This window comes from Artibeus jamaicensis, unplaced genomic scaffold (assembly GCF_021234435.1).
Source record: "Artibeus jamaicensis isolate MK-2021 breed Jamaican fruit bat unplaced genomic scaffold, CSHL_Jam_final scaffold_369, whole genome shotgun sequence".
Lineage (NCBI taxonomy): Eukaryota > Metazoa > Chordata > Mammalia > Chiroptera > Phyllostomidae > Artibeus > Artibeus jamaicensis.
This window is the reverse complement of record NW_026522042.1, coordinates 41,506,474-41,531,400: the sequence shown is the minus strand read 5'-3', so window position 1 is coordinate 41,531,400 and position 24,927 is coordinate 41,506,474. Positions and strand designations below refer to the sequence as shown.

The following is a 24,927-nucleotide window of genomic DNA, read 5'->3' as shown; positions in this document are numbered from 1 at the left end:
CTCCCAACCCAGACTGGACACCTCTGCCTGTCCTCTACTTCAACTCTCAGCCAGGGAGAAATTTTGACTCGGCCTCACTGGGATATAAAGTAAAGACAATTTAACCATTTGCAACTCTATAATAAAAGGAGGGAATGGTAAATTCCACTTTGCTCAAGAAAAAGAGATATTTAAGAGAGTTTTTAAAGGCCATTTCCTCCTTCTTTTAAAGGAGCCAGGTTAATAGCTTGGACAGGAAAGGAAACAGGAAGAGAAATGCACCTCCTGCAGGTTGCCATGGAACCCAAGGTGGAGAGTCTCTGTTTCTTCAAAGGTGAGTTTTCAGTCAGGTTAGCAATATGCTCCAGGGCAGGGGCTGTAACCTGGAAGAAAGGTACTTACATTCTGCCTTCACCCACTGAGTAACTTAAGCAAGTTACCTAATCTCTCTAACCAGAGCCCCAAATACGTCAGGTAAGAATGATAATAGTATCTACTACACTGAGTTGTCCTGAGAATCAAATGGGGTAACGTGTGTAGGTTTTTAATACAGTGCCTGGCATGCAATAAACATATTAAAAGCATTATTACTTTACTATTATTTTCCACATGAAGCCCTAGTGCTAAGAAATGTTTGTAAAACCTAGTAAATTTGGAATGTTTATTGGCAGAACTAACGGTAATGCATACCAAAGTACACAAACAAATGTATTTACATTTTATGTTAACATGGGCTTTTATTATTCTCACCCTGTCACATATTTCACCAGTTCTGCCAACTTCTTTTTATTAATTTTCTTCACTGAAATAAAATTATATATCCCTTTTCTACATCTGAACAAATTATGATGCTCTGTGAAACATATTGGCCAAGGCCATTGCTTAAACTAGAAATTTCAAATCCTACTACATAAGCTAAACATTATCAGTAAAAGTACCTTTTCCATTTGCTAAAAAGTGAGCAGGGAAGAAATTTATGAATTTGAATAAAAGATTCCAGGCATTGTAACTGCCATGGATATTATTGAAGCCCTCCAGAGAATGTAATAGAATTCAACATGTGGCAGTATCAAAACATTGAAAGGATTTCTGATAGTTCAGGCTGCAGCAATAGTGGCTCAAAGAATCACTTAAATTTATCAGAATAGTCATGTCAAATACACAGTTTTATTCATCACAGCCATACACTGTACTGACTCTTTCTTAATGACTGTTTGCAAAGTTCAAATTCTCAGCCATTTTTCATTTATGTTGTGCAAGATTTTTAAGGTTGTAAACACTTGGCTGGGAAAAATTATTCTGGGTGGTCTTGGTAAGGGGGAGGGGACGTAATTAGAAATGACACAGCAAAGGGAAAAAAAACACAGACTTTAATCTGAGAACAGAAAACAACTTTTCTAATTACACCAAGAACTAATATACTATTCAAAAGAAAGTGAAGGAAACCAATGACACAAAATAATTTGATGAGGCCAAAAAAGGAATATTAATTCCTCAAACATCATTAATGCAATTGTTAGCTGAAAGCAAGGGTATTGTGAAATAAATAATAGCACACATTTATTTTATTTTGAATGTGCAATGAACAGAATAACCAGAAGGGAATATTATACTTTAGACCGAGACATTCACATCAGGTTTGGATACCTCAGCAAATGGGCAAACCATGAGGGAAGCAGGGCAAAAGGCCATCAAGAATCTCAACTTTTCTACTGCCCCACTTGCTGGCTTAAGATTCTGAATACCTCAGCCAAATGAGACCAGAAAACCAGGGAGATCTTTTTCTAGAACTAATTTTTTGGATGCAGATATCATGAATCATTCCAACACTGGCAACAGAAGTGTGAAGAATTTGGAAAAGCACAACGAGAGCTGTGCAGCCAGCACTGATGCCTCAAAGAGAAGGGCGGCAAGAGGGCTGAAGGACGGCCAGAGGACAGCCTGCAAAGGGTGGGGGAAGGGAAAGCCAGAACTGCTGTAAGAGAAGAGTGAAAAGCATGATAGGAAAAGGCTCCTCCAAAGAGGTTAAGAGCAGGCAGCCTGCCCCTGTCTGAAAGGGAAAGTTGTTTTTTCTATCCCAAATGGTTGACCTGTGATACCATTCCTTCTCCCTTTCCCCAAATGTCCCAGGTAAAACTTCTTTGCTGCTGGAAAAAAATATGGAAGGATTAGTGTTACTGACCTTAATCCTCAATACTTTTGGATGTGCATAATTAAAACTGAGCAAATGAAAAAGAGAGGGGAGTATTGGGCAATAGGGACAGGGAGAATGTGAGTAAAAGAATGGTTGGGAGCCTGTAGAAAAGGTAAAAAGAAGAGGAAGATGAGAGTGAACTTCAAAGATATAACAGGGTGGAGTCGGGATGACCTTCTGGGCTTAAGGATCCTGGGATAGTTCCATACACAAAACATATGGATAAGAAAATGAACAATTCCAATTCCTACATTTAAAATTAAAAAGAACTCTCTATTTCCTGTGGAAATTTGTAGCCTGCTCTAAACACTGGTGGTGACTGTTTGACTTGCTCTGCAAATGTTCTGCTATAAAATGCTAGTACTAAATAATCTTGAAGATTTTATTTTCAGGCTCAATTAAGTCACAGAAGATGTTCTCATATTTTAATTTTGGAATTCTAAATTCTCAGAATTGGGACCATGGAAGTCAGCTAGGCCAGCTCTTAACTGATTCATAGAAATATCTCACTTGATGAGCTAACACCTCCCATGGCACTCAATTAAGCAATGTGGTCAAAGCCCCATGTACTCCCAATGGGGTGATATCTCAGATGACTGGCCAAGGTCAAGGATTGTGAAATGTGGATTGCACATTCCAGCTCTCTAGGCACTTTAATGTGCAATCACATGAAATCCTGGAACTCTGTTGACACTCTTGACTGTAGATAGCACTTGTGAATTTGCCAGAGCCATTTACAGTAGTGCCCCCTTACCCGGGATTTCACTTTCTGCTGTTTCAGTTACCTATGGTCAACCATGGCGACCAATCAGAAGGGAAAAAAAGCCCGAGAGAAGTCAAAAAAATTAACCTTACATCACACAGATAATAAATAACAGTCGAGCTTTGGCCTAATCTCTTTGGTCCTAATTTTCCTCAATAGTTTTATCCGGACAGAGTGGTGGGGTATAACACCTTCTCCAATAATACATGACTGCCATCTATTATTACCCTTACAAATATGGACACACATTTTAGGCCTCAATTCTGCAAACCTATAAGTATTCATTTAAAAGTCAATTTTTTTAAAACATATGAAGTCTCAAAGAAATCAGTATCAGTTTGATCAACATTTAAGAAGTCATCCAGCAATCATTCAGGATCTTGTAGTCTGCCAAAGATTTCCATAGAGTGTACCTCATTTAATTTTTACAAAAAAATGGCCACTGTCTGCATTTTATAGTTGCAACAATAGGCTCAGAGATGTAGGATAATTCTGGCATTTCTATGCCACATGGTAAAGGAACCATTCTGAATCTCAGTGTATAGTTATATTTCTTTCCTCTGCATACTTCCATCTCTGCTAATTTGTACTTGACTTATGTCATTTCTACTTTTTCCTGAGAAAAATAATGTGAAGCTCCTAACCAGATGTGCCCCCACTGAGCCACTCATCAAAATATATCCTGTTTTACCTGCCACAGGATGTACTCTGTACAAGCAAGACACACATTAACCATCAGAACCACTCTAACTCTATGGTGAAGGTCCCTGCATAGCACAGCAGAGTCTTTAAGTGGCTTCTCCGGGGAGTACTATGGAATATTTAGTGGAAATCAGTAAGGTACAATTAACTAATTATTATTACAGAGATTTTAAAAATAAACTTTCTTTTGGATGACTAAAAATTGCATTTCTATATCTATAGCCCTAGGGTAGTTGTAAGTTACAAAGAAAATAGTAAAGCCCCTTTATGAATTTTTCTTTTATTTCTAAAACATGCTTTACTAATGAGCATTAAAAACATGGTAATGTTCAATCCTGTCTCAAGGCTTTAAAAGGGGCAGGAAAAGTATGCATATATAATGTTTTTCCAGGTTCTTATATAAAAATTTTCAGAAATATCAATGTGAAGTTAGGTTTAATGCCGATCCAACAAAACGATTGAGACACTAGCCATGTTTTCCATCCTGCTTATTATAACCCAGGAAAAATATCCAAAGGAGCCTCTCTGAAATTTTACTTAGACAAAATTTCAAAAGCACCTTCTCCAAATTGCTACTCAGCAGAAATAAATCACCAGTTTCCATTCACTTGGGACCTGTAAGTTCAGAAATCAGGGGGAAAAAGCTTTATATCTACTGATTTGAGTTGGGTGATGCAACTGAAGGATTTCATTGAAGTATTTCAGAGCTACAGTTCTCAGTAGAAAGTGAAAAAATACATAGGATGCCACGGTATTTCTGACTTCTCCAAGAACTTCAGACAAGTCAGGTTTTATGCCCTCTAGGGAGCAAATGCCCATTTTGGACATCCTTCCAACATTCACTAAGAAGAAAATTTTATGTGATTCAAAAGGAATCAGAATAAACAGGACTTATAAAACTTTATGCTACCAACACTTCAAATAGTAGGTACAATATGTTAAGTCAATTAAGTCGATATCTAGCTAGGCAATGAAAGATTTTTCAGGTCCATTACTCCTCCTTTCACAAACTGGAAAAACAATATTACTTTCTGTGATTCTAACAATTGAGATTGGAGCCCTCAGAAGCTTTCAAGAAGATTTAAACCATGTGTATTTTATGTAAGTGAAAGTGAGAATAGTGTGGGGGGAAGGGTTCCTTGAACTGATTCAGTTCCAGTTTCTTGCTTTAGTGTTTTGAATCAATGACCTGGTGTCATGTTTTGAAAATACCCATGTTTCTAAGTCCCTTAGCAATATCAAGTCCAGTGCTTCCTCCTTAGATGCAACTTAAATTCCATCTCCATGGATAATAGGAAACAAGCTTTCTGTTATGGTGATAAAAATGTATGCCACCCCATTGACCAACTGTGTCACGGAACAAAGAAACAAAATATAGGAAAGGTGGAACAGGACTAGGGCAGAGCCTAAATAAATGGACAGGCTTATCCCAGCCACAATAAGCAGCAGATTCTTTAAAATTGCTCTTTTGATGCTCCTTATATCCATCATAATGAGATTTCATCCATAACTAGACTTAAGAGGTCTTGCAGAAGTGCGTGGCAATGCCACGAAAAATACAGAAAGGAAAAGGGAAAACACTGATGGTAAAAATAACAACAATAATAACAACAGCACAGTGCATTCACCTTTGTGTTCTGTAAAAGCATTCTAACATCATTTTCTAAAAAGCATGCCTAATCCATTTTAACCTGAAAATATACTTTATATCAGAGAAATATAAAGTATGGGTTAAATTCCAAACACCCTTTGGGAACATAGGCTTCTAGCTGGTCAAACAGTTTCGCCTTCTTCCATGCACCATGTTGTTTTGAGTTAATGGTACTATCGTTGACTGGCAGAAGAAAATTTCTCAATCAAAATCTTTTCCTCACAATGTTGTTTTCACTTGAAAGGCATGTACATACACCATCTACCCTACTTTCATGTTTAAAATAATTATAGTTCAAATGATCTCTATTTACAAAACAAACATATGGATTCTCAATAACTTCCTTCCCTCTTCTTTTTGCTCTAACTCTTGCCTAATTACTTCAGAAAAATCCTCTTTTGGGCATTTATATATGCAAACAACAACAACAACAAGGAAGTTCTTGTTGTGGAGTTCTAGAAGTACAAAAAGTACTACTTGCATTACTATATCAAATAAAAGGGAAGGCTTTATCTTTTAAGTGAAATTAGATATAATCAATCATTTATCTCCAAATCCCTTAAAAGTACTCATCTAAAATCTCTAATGTTTCTATCTACTTTCTCATCCTCCTTTCCCCTAAGTACAGTTATCTAAGAGTAAGTTATAATAATATTTACCCTCTTTTTTACTAATATTGGGACAGCATTGCTCTTTTTCTCTTATTTTATTACCAATGAGCATATTTAGCTATCTCATGGCTTAAATAGACTATGAATTTGCCTGTGAATTTAACTACTGCTTATGACATCATTCCTATCAAGAAATATATTGACATTTCAGATACCTCAACTCCAAAATAATTGTAAGTCACAGCTCCATGTGTATCAGCAGTGGTCAAACTGACTGAACAAGCAAGACAAAGAGAGTAAGCCTCAAAAATCCTAAAGGACCCTATCAATGATATATCAGGACATTCTTTCAGCATCTTAGAAGAGTCACTATTCATTTGGATTATGAGCTAAAAACACATCTCTGACACCAGTACTCTTCCCATATAATCCCATCAAATGTCCCCTTGGAAACACCAGTAAATGTATAAATACTACTATTTCCAGTTGTGGCCAGTCATTTTGCAGGTGGCCTAAAAAGAATCTAAATAAAAAAACAACAACAACATACTGCTGAACTTTAAAATCTTTGGTTCTCAGAGTTGGAAAAACAAAACTGAAATGTGCTCATGAAGGGGCACAAATAGTCATAGCACAGGCTCATAAATGTCACAAAAACTCTCATGTATAATGTTGCTTGTGTAAAAAAATTTTCTCACATGTTGCTAAATCCCTGAGGCTGAGGCTAGAATATGTTGGACCATTGTCACCATGTCCTTAGAGAGGAGAGAGGCAGAGACACCAGAGAATATATAAAGCACTCAGAGCAGAGAAGACTCTGCAAGAGCATTTTAGAAGCGGAAAGGGCCAGAGGCATCAATTGGCCCAATCTTTTCAGAATCACCTGGGACAAATGAAGCAGGAGAGCAACCAGTATCACCAAGGTCACTCGGATGACTGCGGCACAAGTGGACCTGTGGGTTCAAGTGCTCTCAGCTCTGTTTTCACAGTACTCCTTGGTGCTCTGTGTACCACAGAGGGGGAAAGTTACATTTTAAGTATAGTATTTTAATTAAATATATATATATATTTTTTTTTTCCAAATGAAACTAAGAATCAAGGAATATTGCTTATAAGCTCCCTTTATAATTTATATCAGCTTTTTGTGAAATACAAATTATTAATACAAAGGAAAAGGAGGGACGCTGTTTTAATAAAGTATGCTTTATATTTTCTATTCTATGAGTAAACCAGGCAGTTGAATAAAATTGGACAACATAAGAATTAAAGCAGCGATGATAAAAAAAAAAGGCGTATTCCAAACATAGTTGCTAAATAGTCACTCTTAATAGGTTAGTATATAGCCTTCTGTTTTTATTTTTCTGTCATAATTTTATAGATTTATAACTAGATTATATACACAATGCTGAATTTTCATTTTCATTCACCAGTATAACATAAGCAATTTTTTGTTTCTAAAATACATGCTCTGAGAGAAAACTGACAGAAAGAAAAATAAAATTTATTTTAACTAAATAGAAGCTGTTCAGTGCAGCTTCCTGTCCCCCCTGTTTCCCCTGTGTAGGCACCTACTCTACTCTGTCAATTCTGGGGCTTAACTTTGGAGCCTTGAGGTGCATTGGTGACAGAGGAGAAAAGAGGCATTAGCAAGAGAGGCCGACCTTTGAGCTTCTCCCTTACTCCTGCTCAAGTTCCCCGCAGGTTTAAAATCTCTTCTTTTAGGATTGTGTTCAGCCAAAGGAGATTCCAGGAGGATAAAGAGGGAACAGAATGATCCACAGAAGGGGAGACAGTTAAAGATGAGGCTCTGACCACAAGTGGATGATAAATCTCAAGATGAAAGCCTCCCAAGGAAGTCAGGGCCAAGCCGGTGAAGTGGGATAGTAGAATGAAGAATAGTAGAGGAAAACTAAGAAATAGGAAGAAAAAATGATGAGAATGACAGAGAGAAACTGCTCTTCCCTTCTTATCTACCTGCTCTCTTGTGACATAGACTAATAATGTCACTGTACAAGGCATGATGGTGAATCTGTGACAAATCCCTCCCTCATCTGGTCTTCAGTTTGGCCCCTCCATGTTATTTTCATTTTGATCTAGGACTTTACCTCACCCACCACCTCCTCACATGGTGGAGTACTGTAATAACTTAGTTTCTCTTACCCACTTCTCCTGGGACAAAAACTTGACGGAGACACTGGTTGGAACAATGGCAGCACAAGTTTATAATGGTTATGAATATATTGGAAAGAAAGTTCTGAGGTTTCACATCCCTCTCGGTTTTTACAAGGATGTTTTAACCTTCCTCTGTAAAACTGGTTTCAGCTTCAGGAAAGAGTAACCATCATTTTCAACTGATCTGCTCTAGTAAAATTTATTCAGTTGAAATTCGCACTATTGTCCTTGACATCCTTCCTGTAATGAAATAAACGTTTCACTTTCTAATGGGTGTTTGTAGACATGCCTACTGAATTTAGAGTTGTATGTCTAAAATATCTCTTTCGGCAAGAAAAGACACTAGAGGGAAGGGGGTTAGTAATTTACAATGACTAAAACAAATTACATGTTCCTTGGTTATGTTTTCTAAGGTGAATTGAACAGGTTTATGAGAAGTTTTATACTTAGATGAGTTTTATACAATAACTGCCCTTGATTAGTCACATAAGACAGCATTTATTTGTAAATTAGCTACCCCAGAGAAGCTATGAGGACCAAAAGTAAACAGATGTGACTTCCTCATTCGCTCTGACACCTGGCTGTGCTGCAGCTCCTGGGGGTGTCTCTGCCATCCTTAACTAATACGAAAAGCATAACACCCTAAACTGGATAAGCTTCCGATGACTTCTGAGGAACTCTTACCCTGGGTCAGCCCTCACACCTTTTCTAAATTCATACGGGTTAAAGAACAAGTAAAACTTTCCCCTCTGGCCTGTCTTTCACTACTCCCTATACTTCACTACACCAGTATTATACTGACAGACCACATATATATTTAAATATCAGCATCCTATCTGTGCAAGGCTGCTGCCACAACTCTATGAATATATGTGCATGTAAGTACACATTTTCCACTCAGAAAAGCATTGCAATCATATTTTCATGTATCTTTAGAAGTCTGTTTGAAAATAAATTAAAAAATAGAGTCAAGCTGAGCGATCAATCATAGCCAAATATTTCAGTTTAAAGATTTTGTGATATGACTTCCGCCAAGATGGAGACGTAGGTGGAGGAACCACCTTGCCTCTGTGCACAACCAAATCTAAGAACAACTATTTTTAACAGCAGTCACAACCAAGCCACACGGAAAATCGACAATACGGAGTCCAAAGGACAACTAGATACTCAGCTGGACCGGAATGAGGAGCGAAGCCAGCAGCGGAACAGGTTAGCAAGAAAAAATTCCCGGGGTGGTGCGTGGTGAGCGCGCAAGCAGCCGAAAGCTCTGATCGAGAGCGAGCTAGCTACGGGAGCACACAGGGAAGAGGCACGGCGGGCTGTCTGCGGTCAGTCGCGCATCTGCGTGTGGAGAAACCAGTGAGAAGGGAAGCCTGCTCGGGGCAGCAGCCTCGCACAATTCCGATAAACAAGCCCGAGGCGTGCGGAGTGACTGGAAGCGCTGGGCTAGCGGAGAGGACCGCCATTGCTCCCTCTCTGACCACGCCCACACACACAGCGTCACAAACCAGCGACCTGGGTCACCCGTCCTGGTAAACAACTAAGGCTTCGCTCTGCTTACTTAACAGCACGAATAGGCCAAAAATGGCTCTAGGACAACTCAGAGCCCCAGAACCGATAGATCTAAGCGATGAAGAAATAGCCAGTCTTTCAGATGCACAGTTCAAAACACTGGTTATCAGGATCCTTACAGAACTGGTTGATTTTAGTCACAAATTAGAGAAACATATGGAAGCTAAACTAATTGAAATGAATGGTAATACAAAGGATACCAATAGTAATGGAAAGAAAATTGGGACTCAAATCAAGGGAGTGGACCAGAAGGAAGAAAAAAATGATCAAACAGAAAAGAATGAAGAAATAAGAATTCAAAAAATGAGGAGAAGCTTAGGAACCTCCAGGACATCTTTAAACGTTCCAACATCCGAATTATAGGGGTACCAGAAGGGGGAAAGGTACAGCCACCAGTGGAAAACTTATTTGAACAAATAATAAAGGAGAATTTCCCCAAGCTGGCAAAGGAAATAGACTTCCAAGAAATCCAGGAAGCTCAGAGAGTCCCAAAAAAGTTGGACCCAAGAAGGGACACACCAAGGCACATCATCATTACATTAGCCAAGATTAAAATGAAGGAGAGAATCCTAGAAGCAGCAAGAGCTAAGGGAACAGTCACCTACAAAGGAGTTCCCATCAGACTGTCAGCTGATTTCTCAAAAGAGACCTTACAGGCAAGAAGGGGCTGGAAAGAGGTATTCCAAGTCATGAAAACCAAAGATCTACAACCAAGATTGCTCTACCCAGCAAAACTTTCATTTAGAATGGAAGGACAGATAAAGTGCTTCTCAGATAAGACCAAATTCAAGGAGTTCATCATCACCAAGTCCTTATTATATGAAATGTTAAAGGGACTTACGTAAGAAAAAGAAGATAAAAAAGACGAACAGTGAAAGGACAGCAAACTCACAGTTATTAAGAACCACACCTAAAACAAAAGCAAACTAAGAGGATAGCTAGATCAGGAGCAGAACCATAGAAATGAAGATCTCATGGAGGGTTAGCAACAGGGGAGTGGGAGGAGGGGAAGGGGGGAGAAGGTACAGAAAATAAGTAGCATAGACAGTAGATAGAAAATAGATAGGGGGGAGGGTAAGAATAGCAGGGGAAATACAGAATCTAAAGAATTTGAGACACGTGTTCATGAACTAAAGGGGGAAATGGTGGGGGAGGGGTATGCAGGGTGGAGGGGAATGGGGGGGATAGAGCAAATGTAATGGCATAATCAATAAAAAAAGTTAAAAAAAAAGATTTTGTGATATGAGGGGTTTTGGAGCACAGATTATATCGTCCCCCAAAATTCTTTGGGGGCTTTATCAAGGATGAGGTCTACTGATTTATTTCCACCTACAGTATATACAATGGGCAAACAGCATTTAAAAATCAGCCAAAATAATGTTAGAAAGGAAGAATAAAAAGTAGGTATATATTATTTCTTTAAAAGAAAATGAACCCATATAGAAAAGATTATACACCTTTTTCAAAATATTCCTACAGTTTTGAACTCCTCTCATTCTCTTCTAGATGTATAATGTCTTCTCATTTTAAGGACTTATCGCTCACTGACTATTGCCCTCAATTCTCACATGTCTAAAGGAAACACTGAACAACCTACCATACCTTCTCCTCCATTTCTCTATATGGGGATGGTTTAAGTAGCAGATCAGACAGAGTGAAAGTATTTGCTAAAAGCTCATACTAAGTAGTCTTTCAAATTTCAACAAAAGAAAGTTTAAGAAGGTCCACTGAGCCTGGGCCAGAATGCCAGGAAAACATATTTTATGTGAAAGTGTGCTCGGCCAAGAATCCATTCTTTCAGAGTTCCCAGAACATGGCCTAATCCCAGGACTAGCAGCAGAGAGGGGGACCCCAGGACATTGTCAGTGTGTCTGAGACTCCACTAGAAGCACATTCCCACAGGTTAAGGCACTGCCTGTTTCTAAATAACCTCTTTGAAATAAACCCAAGTGTTGGGAAGGATAATATAATAAGGTAAATAACATATTATTTATTCACAAGACTATTTTGTAAATATACCCCTGGCTCTTTTCTATCCTGAGTAGAAAGCTTCCTGGGTCTCTATTTGTTTCCACTTCTTAATAGCAGTGTGTTTTCACAAATTACCTTTCTGAGCACTGTGGACCTCACTTATAAAAATCAGAAAATATTTATCTTCTTAGATTATTGTGTAGATTTATTCATTCATCCTAAAACATTTATCGAGGCATTTATGACAGGTACCATTCCAGGAGCTTGGGACACAGCAGTGCACAAAACGTAATATTCATTCATGCCCTCTTGGAACACACAACACTTGGGATGGGGGTGGGCAGGGTTCAAGGAGACAATCAATCAATCAGTAGATACCTGGTGGGTAAGTGTTCCATTTTTATATGCGGTGATTAGCAATGGCCTGCTGATCATGCAGATATTTGATGGAACAGCCTTTCTGGCAGAGGGAAAAGCAGGTGCTAAGGCCATGATGTAGGAATGTGTTTGCATTTCCATATAACAGTGAAGACACCAGGGTGGCTGGAGCAAAGTGATGGAGGTAGTGAGTGGTAGGGGATGAGGTCAGAGAACCAGCTGAGCTAAGGATCATGCAGGGCCTTGTAGATCAATATAAAGACTTTGGGCCTTACTCTGCATGAGACAGGAGTCTGGAAATTCTAAGCAGAGGCAGAACATGATCTGACTTCTGAAGTGAGAGGATCACTCTGGCTCCCATGCTGTGATTAGACTGTAAAGATAAGGGCAGAAGGAGGGAGTCCACTTAGGAGGCCAAAGCAGTAGCCCAGGAGGAAGGCAGGGGTGGCTTGGCCTGGGGCGACAGCAGCGAGATGGGAAGCAGTGGCTCCCCATTGGGGAGACACTATCGCTATTGAAGGAACAGGACTTGCTGATGTGTTGGAGGAGATCGGTGAGGAAGGACAGAGTTTAATTTCGCCACAGAGTAGATGCTCTATACATATCAGTTTTCTTTCATTTCTTTCTTCCTAACAGATTATTTGAGTTAACACACTAAGGAAAGAAGGGCTTTGGAGGAACGGAAGGAGTAAAGATTGATAGGGAGAGGACAGAGCCTGGGCTCGGGCACAAAGACCTGCGTCTTTCAAACAGCTTGATGTGTTTAAAAGCTTCTCAGGAAGCGGATTCCTCCCTCCCACACCTCACTCCTGGGCCCTGCTGCCCCTGAAGGGTGGAGAAGGGCAGAAGGAGTCCTGTTAGAAAGTGTACAATATGGTTTCCAAGGGATGCTCTCCTGACTTTACTCTGACTCAAGAGCAGTCTTGATAACCCTACAAGAGGAAGCGGAAAAACTTTTTAATTGCTGACCATGTCTTAAGTCTTAATCAGATCTCATCAGTGCTGAACTTTCTCCACTCCCTTAAACACCTGCAATGACACATGCATGGCACCAGATTAAACCTGGTACTTGGACTCAACTTAAGGGAAAATGGGGGCATCAAAGGACCCAAGTTCATTGGGACTTACTTTCACTTCCCGGACAAATAAGGGCTCCAATGATGAATGATGTCACCGAGCTCTGGCTGGTGTAGCTCAGTGGATTGAGCGTGGGCCTGCAAACCAGACAATCGAGGTTCAATTCCCAGTCAGGGCACATACCGGGGTTGCAGGCTGGTTCCCTGCAGGCTGGTTCCCTGCAGGCTGGTTCCCTGCAGGCCAGTTCCCAGCAGGGGCGCATGAAACACAACCATTCATTGATGTTTCTCTCCCTCTCTCCTTTCCTTCCCCTCTAAAGATAAATAAATAAAATCTTAAAAAAAAAATGATGTCACTGGAAAAAACAAGCTGTATTCCATCCACCCAAGAACTTTGTGATATGACATACTAACCACTATAATAAAAATACCTTACTGTTAATATCTACTCTGGTAGTTTAATAGTCATCTATTTTTCTCTTATAAATGTATGTTTGAAATGCATTTTGTAAATATTGCTTTTGAATTTGCTTAAGCTTGGTTATATTTCAAAAGCTCCAACTCCACTCCAGCAGGGTAAAATAGCTCCATTTATCAACATATGACTGACAATCACACTGAAGTAAACTATCTAGAGCCTTGATAAAGGCTCACAGGCATCACAGGCAGGGAGCCCTTTTCCCAGGGACAATCCAGAGTTGGGCTTGGGGAGCAGTGATCTGGACATGGTGGCAACCCAGGAAAATTAGGAAGTCTATAGGTCCCTGGTGTTGCTTTCCATGATGGAAGATAACAGAAAGAACAAAGTCTTTTCCTCTCCTTTAAGTTTCTGCCAATGCCGCCAAGGCTGAGTTGATAAGGGACCCCCGGAAGAATTCTGGAGCTCTGCTATAGTTTCTCCGTGAGCACATATTAGGGAGAGAAATTATGACAGTCTTAAAATACTCATTTTTCCCTTACTGGGTTGGTTTTTTCTTTCACTCTCATAACTTGAAACAGGTTTTATTTCATTTCCTTCTCAACACTGGCCACAGCCATTCCATCCTCTTACTACACTTCAAAACCTATTTCTAACAGCCAGAAATCACTTGAGATGAGAACAAGAGTCTTTGAAAAGCAGTGGGTTTCTAAAAGCCTAAAGTTTCAGCAGAGAAAAGTGAAGCCAAGGAAGTCTGGGTAATTCCTTTTGGGTATGAGAGGAGAACAAAGAAAAACAACATGGACACATGACATTCAAGTTTTCCTCAACTTTACAAGATGTTTAGGTTATACACTATAAGATTCTGTTTTCATAACATCTTTGAATGGATAAATATTAGAAAGGAAGGGTGTTTTAGTAGTTGCAGAGGCTTGTAGGGGGAGCACAAGAAGAAGATGGTTGCATTTGCAGAAGGGCAATGAGAGGGGTCCTCGTGGTGTGGGTTGGAGTGGTTGGGTATCTTGACCGTTGTGGTGAATGTGCCAGCTTACACGGGTGATAAAATTCATTGAACTTAATATCCACACACACAAGTGGTGCAGGTGTAGCCGGGAAAATCTGAAATCAGATTTCTGAATTCTATCAATGCCAGTATCCTGGTTGTTTGCAATAATTTTGCAAAATATTACTTCTGGGGGAAACTGGGCAAAGTGCACAGGGGTTTGCTCTGCACTGTTTCTGACAAGCGCATGTGAATCTACAATTATCTGAATAAAAGTTCCATTTTAAAAAGTGACTAATGAAAAGACACTCAGTCTTTAAAACTTTCTTTCTGCAACAGATACTGACAAATTTAGAAAAATCAACAAAGAACATATTTACCAGTGAAAAATAGTTAATACAATAAAAAATCATTTTAATAATTATAGAAATACAAATAATAACAGTAAAACATAATTTCACCCATAAAGAGTTAATATTAAAATTAAAAGCGTGTGGTTTTTACCACCTATTTAAGGTAAATAAGAGCTATGCTCCCATACAATGATGCTAGGAATGTAAGGAGATGCAATATTTTTTAAAAACTACTTAATAGCTTTATAGAAGTGATACATGCTCGGTGTTTAAAATTCAAGAAATAAAGGATAGTAAAAGAAAAATGCAAAAAGTCATCTAAAATTCTATCATCCAGAAATATCCCTTAACATTTGGCAAACACTTCAGACCACTTTTATGCATATGGTCAGACAGATAAAACTAACAATTAAAAATAAATTACATTATACATGTTCAAATAAAAGTATTTAATTCAGTTTTTCTTGAAACGATCAAAAAACTATAACTGTCTTTAAAGTGCAGGAATTGCTGACTATCTGGTAAACATTTCTTTGTAGTAAAAAATATTATTTATGAAGAGGTTTTTCCAAATTAAAAGATTAGGTGAAATATTATAAATTCAGATTATTATGTGTCTCTGTGTTATTTTAATATGTTTTATTAACAAGCATCTATTTTAATTTTCAAGCAGTAGTCAATTTGATGATAAAAAGCAGGAGTAAAAATAAACTCATAAATTAACCACAAATATCCCTTTCTACTTTTTTACTTATACAAAACAAGCTTACTGATGAGTTTTCAAGAAAAGAAAAGTAATAATGGAATGCTGAGCTAAAAATAAAACAACATATAAAATTAAAATGCTACATGAGATGCCAAATCTAATAGTGATTCTAGCAATTTTAAATACAGAAAAGTTACTCACGTATTCGGATTATCAGTCTGTCCCTTTCTTTCTGAATTACCTACCCAGTCAGGAAGTAGCTTTGTGGTTTCATCAACCAATGTCAGGTACACAATCAATAAATCAGAATAATACAGTGTTTTAGCTTGCCCCATAGTTTTCTTTTACAACCTTTTCTCCAAGTTTTTAACTTTGTCTTTTTTCCTTCTTATTTATTAGTTAGATAAGTACATTCACTCATTACAAAAAACTTCCAGGTCTGTCATAATAATAGATATATGCTAGTGTATACTGTCTTCTTAAAATAATCTCCATAAAACTGTAAGCTTTGGCCTAATAATCCTATAAATTCATTCTAAAGAAATAAACAGAGATGCATTCAACATTTATATGTAAAGCTGTTTGTTATTATTTATGATAATAAAATAATAAAAATTAGAAACAATCTAAATAATCAGTAGTGAACAATTCATTAAATAACTTATAGAGAAGCACAAACCATGAAAAAAATGATTTCCTCTCTTTTTTTTAAATGTAATCTTAATTGTATTTTTCACATTAGTTTTTAATCCCATTACACTCCCTCCCTCCAGCAATCACCATACCATTATCCATGTCCATGAGTCCTTTTCCCTTTTTGCTCAGTGAAAAACTATTTTCTGAATATATACACATATAGTAATTGCATTGAAAAAAGAAGTCTGTGGGGGTGGAGAGGTCAAGCAAAAAGAGAAAGAACTTGTGGACACAAACATCAGTGTGGTGATTGCGGGGGGGATGGGTGGAGGTGGGAGAGAGTATAGGGAGGGCAAATGGTAATGGGAAAAATACAGCAAAAGAACTACAAAAGAAGTCTGGAAAGGTACATGCACAATTGATAACAGGACAGGCTATACTTGAGGACTTAATTATTTGAAACAAAGTGAAAATGCATTGATGCATTGTTTAACTTTAAAAATATATTAAAAGCTATTATTAATGTTCTATAAACCCTACACAAATAAGATCTAGGTAGTAGAAAAATACTAATGAACAAAAGCATATCTGTAAGATGAAGTATCATCAACTTATTAAAATTCATGTCTTTAAATAAATTTTAGTGATATGAGAAAATGGTCATTACATAGTACTAATAGAGAAAAGGGTAAAATGTTCTCTATGCTGTAAATATCTGTGCATATCTGAAAATAGGAGACTAGAAGAAAACACATCAAAATATTAATATTTGTTATATCTAGGTTGTAAAATAGTGAAGATTTCTGTTTCGACATTCATTCACTTTCTGTTTTCTTTATATTTTATAATAAAGGCAAAAATAGCTTAAAGTTAAACCAAAAACTGAGTTTTCTTTTCAACTGCACAGTACATTGTCATCGCTTCCCCGGAACATAACCTTCCTGTTATGGCTCTTCATCATAAAGGTGGTGCATGGTAGACACACAATGATTTTACTAACTAGAAAGGCCATCATTTGACACAGGCTGGAAGGTTCTGTCAACTTTACTAAAAGCAAAACAAACAAACAAATGAAATGGGGAAGCAGAAAGGTTCAAAGGAGTTTTTCTCAACAGTCGGTAAAATTAGCAAATACTTGCTGGACATCTTCTTGGCTTTAATAAACAGGTGCACTCAGAATGGCAGCTCATGTAATGTTGTTACATCCTGAGGACTGTGAGTTAGTGAGAAGTGAGAAGCCCTAATGGGGTAGCTCTCAAAGGAAGGCGAGGAGTACTTCCTCTGGGGCAGCTTCTTGCCCACCAGTGATGCTTTCTTTGTGGTCTGCTGAAGGCAGTGAGCTGGGCTAACTAACTCAAGTTACTTTCTGTTTTATCACAATAAGTAGCAAAATATTCTGTAACCTAAATGACACATTTTATAAGTTGAGATTTATAGGCAATTTTAAGCAAAAAGTGACTTGGAGCAGAGATTCTCACTTAACATTAGTTTAGAAACTCAAGGTTCTCAAAATATTTCAATAGGTGTCATAAAATTCTCAAATCAAAATGATGTTAAACTTACTTTAATTTTTTAGATGTCAAAAAATGTACATACATGCAGTTCTTTTTAGGAGGCTGTGTATGTGTGAATTCACGGACCTGTGCATGCGCATGCCTGCACACACACCTAAGATGAACAGAGCTGCTGAACAAAGCACTGCACACTTCACCATCATACAGAACCTGAGCCCGATTCTCAGCCAGATTCTGTATGAAGCTACTAATACTTAAGCTTCAAGAAACTTCACTCACATAGACCCTTTCCAAAGCCTTGAGTTCTTGCTAGTGATCTACTCAATTGACCATGTTCTGATAAAAGTCATGAAAGAAGATGTTGTAATTTTCTGCTTAAAGAGATGGCCAAATGGTGTGTATGCTTTTGGCCCCACAAACCTTGATCTGTTGTTGAATAGCATTCATAGGGTCTTTGTCTAGCTGGAAGGAGAAGAGCTCAGAGAAGGGAATGATATAAACATTTACTTAGTACTAAATATATGCTAGGCCCAATGAAAGGCATTTTGTACAAACTAAAGCCTCCACAGAATCTCAGAGCATCAATTTCTTACTTTGGAACCCACCCCTTCACTTGCTGGCTTAGTGTGAAGTCATTTCATGTGAATTATGGGGCCCACAAAGGAAAGAGGTTCACAGCCACCTCATAGAGAGGAGAACAAAGAAAAGGGGACTGCCCTTCCTTCCTTGATTGATAATATTGCATTTTATCCATAATGCACTCTCTGGTTTTAAAGTACTTTTTAACATATTTCATCTGAGCCTACAATTACCCTAAAAGACTGTCAGGTATTATTAAAGCCATTTTACAGAGAAGAAAACTAAGATTTGGAGATGTCAGGTAGTTGGATTAAAATCATACACAAATAACAGACAGAACAGTTACCAGAACTTAGGCTTCCTAAACTTTCAGATCATCCGGTGACCCTCCCCCACTCCACCTTTTAAAGCAATATAAGAGGCACATGGTAAACAGGCCTTCCTTCAGCAACATAACACCAGTTTCTATAAAAACACCTCTGGGCCCATTCCAGGCTAAATCAGAGCCACACACAGCCACAGGAACTCAGAAAGAGCAAAACCACTAACATAATCATCTTTTCTCTTGACTTTCATTACGACAGTATCAACAAACAAGCCCATCCATCTAACTCAAGGCCAAGGACAAGTACTAAGCCCATAACCTCTGCCTCCAAAATAAATGTATTACCCTTGCTTGGCCTCCACCACCACATCCTCCAAATCTTAAGTCTTCTCAACTATCTTCCACAAGCTTTCTCCTCTTTATCCCCTTCCCAGTGTCACTCTGGTATTTTAACAAATTTGCCCTTTTAGGAACTCACTTCTCATTTCATTGCATGTGGAAATCATGATAGTTCTAATGTCAAAACAGAACCACTCATCATTATCCAATGTTATTAAAATGAAGTTGACTGTGAAGATGGCCAAAGAAGTGATCTTGCCAGCTCTGCCCAAATTCCCCAGCTACAGGAAATTCTTTTTCCTCCCTCACTCAAATAAAAAGTTTTTATAACTTAAACTGAGCCAATAGAATTGAAAAGTAAAGGTAACCAATATGAAAAATGATTTCCAGAGACCATAGCTGTATTTCTAGAACAAGCAGGTTATGGTGATTGCTTTAATTTATTTTCATCACTTGTTTTTTCATTAGTTCTTTGTAATTAGCTTTCCTCCTTACCTCCTCCTGAAATGGCACACTTTAGAGTCTCCAATAGCCCCTTTTTGACAAGTCAATTGCTTCTTTACCCAGTTCTTGTTTCCTACGTTCTCTGTGTGGCCCATTACCCTATTAATTTCTCCTCTTAAAACCTTCCGTGGGTTTGGCATTTCAGGTATATCAGGGTTCTGGTTCTTCCCTGTTTCTCCACCTACTACTTTTTTCTTTTCTGGTTCTCCTTATAGAATATTCTCCTAATCTTTGTCCCTCAATCTGTTTCTGCTATTTTTCCCATTTCAATCATAAAAATTTATTCAAAACTTATGTGTTATCCCTGCCCCAGTGAATCTGAGAGATAAGATAGGGCACTTGTTCCTACTTGCAAATATGAGGTGTTTGCAGAGTTTAGCTCAGGAAAGACTCTAGAAAGAGGCACAGGACACAGTGATATTTTTTGGTCTGAGACATACATAATCTTAGGATGAATGAGGTTGTCCAAGGAGTCAGTGAAAGCTCAAAGACCTCTCTACCAAAGACTTCCCCACTGTGGAAGCAAATAATTTAACCTTTTTACTTCCACCATTATAGGCCAAATGCCAAGGACTCAAGGACCATAGTCTAGGGCCACAAGTTCAATGTGATTCTCTAATAAGTAGCATCTTGGTACTGACCAGTCATAAGCTAAATTGATACATAATTATGAACATCTTTGCCTGTCAGCACCCCATGAAAATCAGCACAATTTTTTAATAGAAGGGCAACATAATTAAAGAAATTCTGAATAATAGAATTAGGAATCCACTGAGGGATGTGCTTGCCCATAGTGTATCCTACTTAGACAAGGCATCCTGCAGAGCTTCCACATGTCTCATTTCCAAAAAGAAAAGTGGTGGTCATTGACTAAATGTTTGATCGATTTGACACAGAGGTAAACTTCCTTGCTTTCTCAATACAATAGTCATTGAATATTAACAAGTAGGTACCAGTAAATATCACTTTAAGTTTTATAGGGCTTCTTAAATTTTTAGGGCTTCTTAGGATTCACTCATTCATTCAGCAAATGACCTAATCGACTATTTAACATGCATAGGAACTATAAAGTGTAAAGGTAAATTGGCAGTATTTCCTCTGAACAAAAATTTGACAATCTAGTAGAATGATTAAATATGCACTTCAATAAGTGGAAAGTGATGTTAAAACTGTCCAAATAAAACACTACATATTTCACTTTGCTAATATCAGAATAGCAAGATTACTCTGAAGTAGCATTTTATCTGTATTGCACATCCCAATTCATTCCTTCATTTCACAATTATGCACTACTTGCTCACAAAGTACATGGATATGGGGAAGACAGAGTGACAAAACACACAGTAACCCAGTCCCTATATAGCTCAGAATCTCATCAGGAGGGCACATGTTGTATAAGTCATTGAAAGAACACAGAATCACCAAAATGATGCACTGGATCTTGAAACTTGCCCATATCCGGGCAGCCTTACTTCCTCCTCTCCATTCCCCACAAACTATCCTATGTTACCCCTTTTTCAACTGAGAAGCCCAGGAAAGTGGCTGTGGGGTTGGAAATTTCTACCTATGAAACCAAACATCCATGGATCACAGACATTGTTGCTCCTTTATTTCCAAAAAAAAACCCCAATCTCTAGTGAGAAATAAAATTAGAGCCACCAAATATATATTGGTCATTCAACTGACCATGAATACAACCTAAGACTAATTACTAGGTAATGATTCCCAATTAGACATGATAATCCTCTTTACCAAAGCTGGATAAACATATGATGTTTCATACTGAGCCCCCTGGCCTGATAGTGAAAATGGCCTTGTGTTGAGTAGCTGAAACAAACTCAGCTGAGGGATGGACCCATAACTGCAGGTAATAAAATAAAGTGACTCCTTTTATGCCACATCAGAAAAATATTTATATCCATTCTTGGTTGTACATTCAGTTGTGGAATAAAAACAAGCTCATTAATAGATATTTAAATATACAAGGGCTTCATGTAAATGGGGGGGTCCTTTATTTAAAAATTATGGTACATTAAAAAAACTCATCTTTTTCTGTGATCCTAAATGAACTTTGAGACTAATACTAATTATACTAATAATTTAACAAATTTAACAAAATTTGTTACTAATTTAACAAAACTTTTTAAAATTAATTTAACAAATTAATTTAAATTATTTAACATACTAATTTAACAAAACTTTTTATCCTGAGAGAGTCTTAGAAAAGTCTTAAAACACATTGACCACGGGCTTTAGATATTTCTAAATAAAACCATCCCAGAAATCCCATCTTCAGTCTGAGCTACAAGGCTTAAAAAGTGTTGTTTATTAAAAGCACATCTCCAAAAAAGAAAGTGAAATCTAAATCCTAAGAACGAATGTGGAAGAAGAATATGAGTATATAGTGAGTGTTTTAAGAGTTACTTTAGCAAACACACCCAGAATTACCAACAAAACAGACATTTACATGAGGATAAACCTTAAACCAGCTTAAGAATCCAGTTTCGAGTTTGGGGATTGAAAGAGAGAAAGAGAGCATTTTATAGTTATGAAATAATGACCAATATTTTTCTTACCCCCTTTCATTCCTATATCTCAATATCCTTGACAAGAATCACATGAAAGAGTTTTTATTACTCTATAGCTGAAGCCTACAAGGGTTAAGAATGATGTGGACACGGGCCTGAAGTGTCCGTGTCATTAGGGATGAAATGAGACATTCACACGGACTACCAAGTCCGGTGGAGGAAAAGGGACAGCATGGCTTTTTCTCTCAAGGGGAGCAAAAGCCGTGGTCCTTGCCATGACCGGCCTTTATTGGGTTTCTTGGCTGGCACATTACATTATGGTCCCCATTTACTATGCACAGGTTGCCTTAGGTAGTTACCTTTTACAGACAACAAAGGAGCCAATGCCGATAATCACATCACAGAAGAGGGATATTTGCAAATGAAAAAGCAAAAGTGATTGAACTGGTTACATTTGTCCTTGGAAGGTTTAGCATGGATTTTAGGAAGTTAATTTGCAGTAAATGTTTGCCACAAATCCGAGTGAGGGAGTTTTTAGCAAAAAGCAAGATTCAAAAGCAGCCTAGGCACATTGCAGGCCTGATTACCCACAGGAGAACCTATCCGTGGGCGTGGGTCCTGTGCATCTCCGAGTGGGAGCTGGGCCCCCGCCACATAGAATCTGACACAAATACATTAATTCAAGAAAACAGAGTTAGATTTAAGGGCCAATGCTCAATCTACCATTCTGTTTCCAAATGAGTTCTGGACAACACTTTTTCAAATGTGCTATAAATCAGAAAGGAAATGAACTCTGAGTCGCCTTGTAACTGATCCAAAACACCTCAATTTGGTGTCACCACACCTTCCAACTTAGTGTGACCAAGGGCCAAGACATCTTATAAATTTACATCTTTCATGCTAAGCCAGTGAATTTGGGGGTGGAAAGGCAGAGAACTCCCCCACCCCTCTATTCCCATCCCTCAAGATGTAGAAAGTGCCCTTCCTTCTGCTATACGCCTATGGGAGGGAAGAGACACTTCTTTGGTGGCCATTATATTTTTCTATTGTTAATGCATATTAATTTATTTTTATTCTTAATTGCAGTTTTATACATTTTGACAAATATATAATTCTGCATAGCCACTACTGTTGTTAAAATACACATTTTCACCACCTGAGAACTTTTCCTCATGCCCCTTCCCAGCCTATTCTCCAATCCCAATGGAGGCAACAACAGCCTTGGTTTCTGTCTCCATGGTTTTGCCTATAATAGAATTTCATAAAAATAGAGGTATCCAATATAAACTTTTTTGTGTGTCTGGTTTCTTTCACTCAGCGCGTTTTTGAGAGCCACCCGTATTGGTGGATATATTGATACTGTAGTCCTTTTTTTATTGCTGAGTAGTATCATACTATATGACTATTCTACAATAGTTTGTCTATTATCCAGTTGGCAATATTTGGGCTGTTTTCAGTTATAGGCTGTTAGTAATAAAACTGCCATAAATATACCCTAAGAAATCTTCCCAGAGACTATTACTTTCATTTTTCTTGGGTATATATTGAAAAGGATTACAGAACTAAAGACTTTGCTAGGACAGGGCTAGAATAACCATTATGACAGAGTAGCCCACTCCTAAGGCATGGACTTCTGGCATCTCAATCCAACATTTTATATGTTCATTGAGGTCTCTCCCTTCTGAATGTTGGGAATTTCAACATCTCCCAATCCTGTGCTCTTTCAGAATATCCATTCATCTAAGAGCCTTCAGTAACAATTTTTGCCAGGACTGGAAATCTCACCTAAATATGCATAGTCAGCTATAGACCCAGGAAACCTATATTCGGATTTCTGAAATTCCTTCTCTGTACAGTATCCTAGACTCTGATACCCTACCCTGCACATTCCAACATCCTACAAAGTTTGATATTTCCTTTGTCCAGCAACACAGCTCTTTTTGGTGGGGGCTTTTCTTCCAGATGTTATCACTTGGAAAGTACCCCAACAGGGAAAGCCAGGGTCAATGTGGAGTTCACCTTGTTCATTTCCCTTATCTCAGGGATCGCAGGCTTGTGCTGTTTGCCAATGCCTAAAACAAGTTTCTTCAAATATTGCATCCAGTTTTGTATTTGCTGGGTAAAGATAAATTTGATATAATTTCTATGTCATAGATGAAACTATAAGACCATTACAAGAGGTTATAAGCTTTTCTTCCCCCAAATAGAAGGAAAACACCCACATGCACATGCACACACACTTCAACAGCTGCCTCTCAACAGAAACTCTTTGAAATACCTAAACATTTCCAATATATGAAAATTGGAACCTACATATTTTCAATCATATTAAATTATTTGCTTTTCTCCCCCCTAAACAGACATTTACTTGTGGCAACACTTCTTGCTTTGTTTCAGGAAGACAAGAAGAAGCAAAAACTAAACCATACCTTGGAAAGGTGGCTTCATATGGCATGGGACTAGGTAAGTTTGACCACCTGGATTGCTGAACCAATCCAAATTTTTCTAGACCATGATCATCAGTTCTACACATGTACATTTCTGATAATATTAAAAGAGACATTTAGCCCATTCATTTAGTCAAAGTGCAACTCCCATGGAGATCAGATTCTCTTATGGCTAAAGAGATCTTTTAATTTATTTTTCAAACTCGGAATCTTTGACAGTTTTAATAAATACACAAGGACAAGAGTGACATGCCATGACTGGGCCACTTGGTCAGCCTGCTTAAATTGTGTTCAGAAGGAAGTGAGCAGTCAGAGAACGCTCTTCTGCTTGGAGCTGTGGACATAAGAAAGGAAGGTGATTCTAACACTGCATGTAACTTTTGTACTCAGCATGACAGGAAAGTCTGTTACTTACTTTTCTCTTTGGAAAAACAGAAGAGTCTCAGGCAGTTTGTACATTGCCAGTTTCAAGTGGCCAATTCTCACTGTCCTTTCCTTTAGTATAC

At 38.0% G+C, this 24,927-nt stretch overlaps 1 long non-coding RNA gene across 1 annotated transcript; it reads left to right on the top strand.

The window, feature by feature from the left end:
• On the top strand, window positions 1–24,437 carry LOC119053286 (uncharacterized). Its single transcript, XR_005083266.2, has 3 exons — window positions 1–89; window positions 212–313; window positions 24,372–24,437. It is a non-coding gene; the product is annotated as an uncharacterized LOC119053286 (long non-coding RNA).
• Window positions 24,438–24,927: the final 490 nt, after the last annotated feature.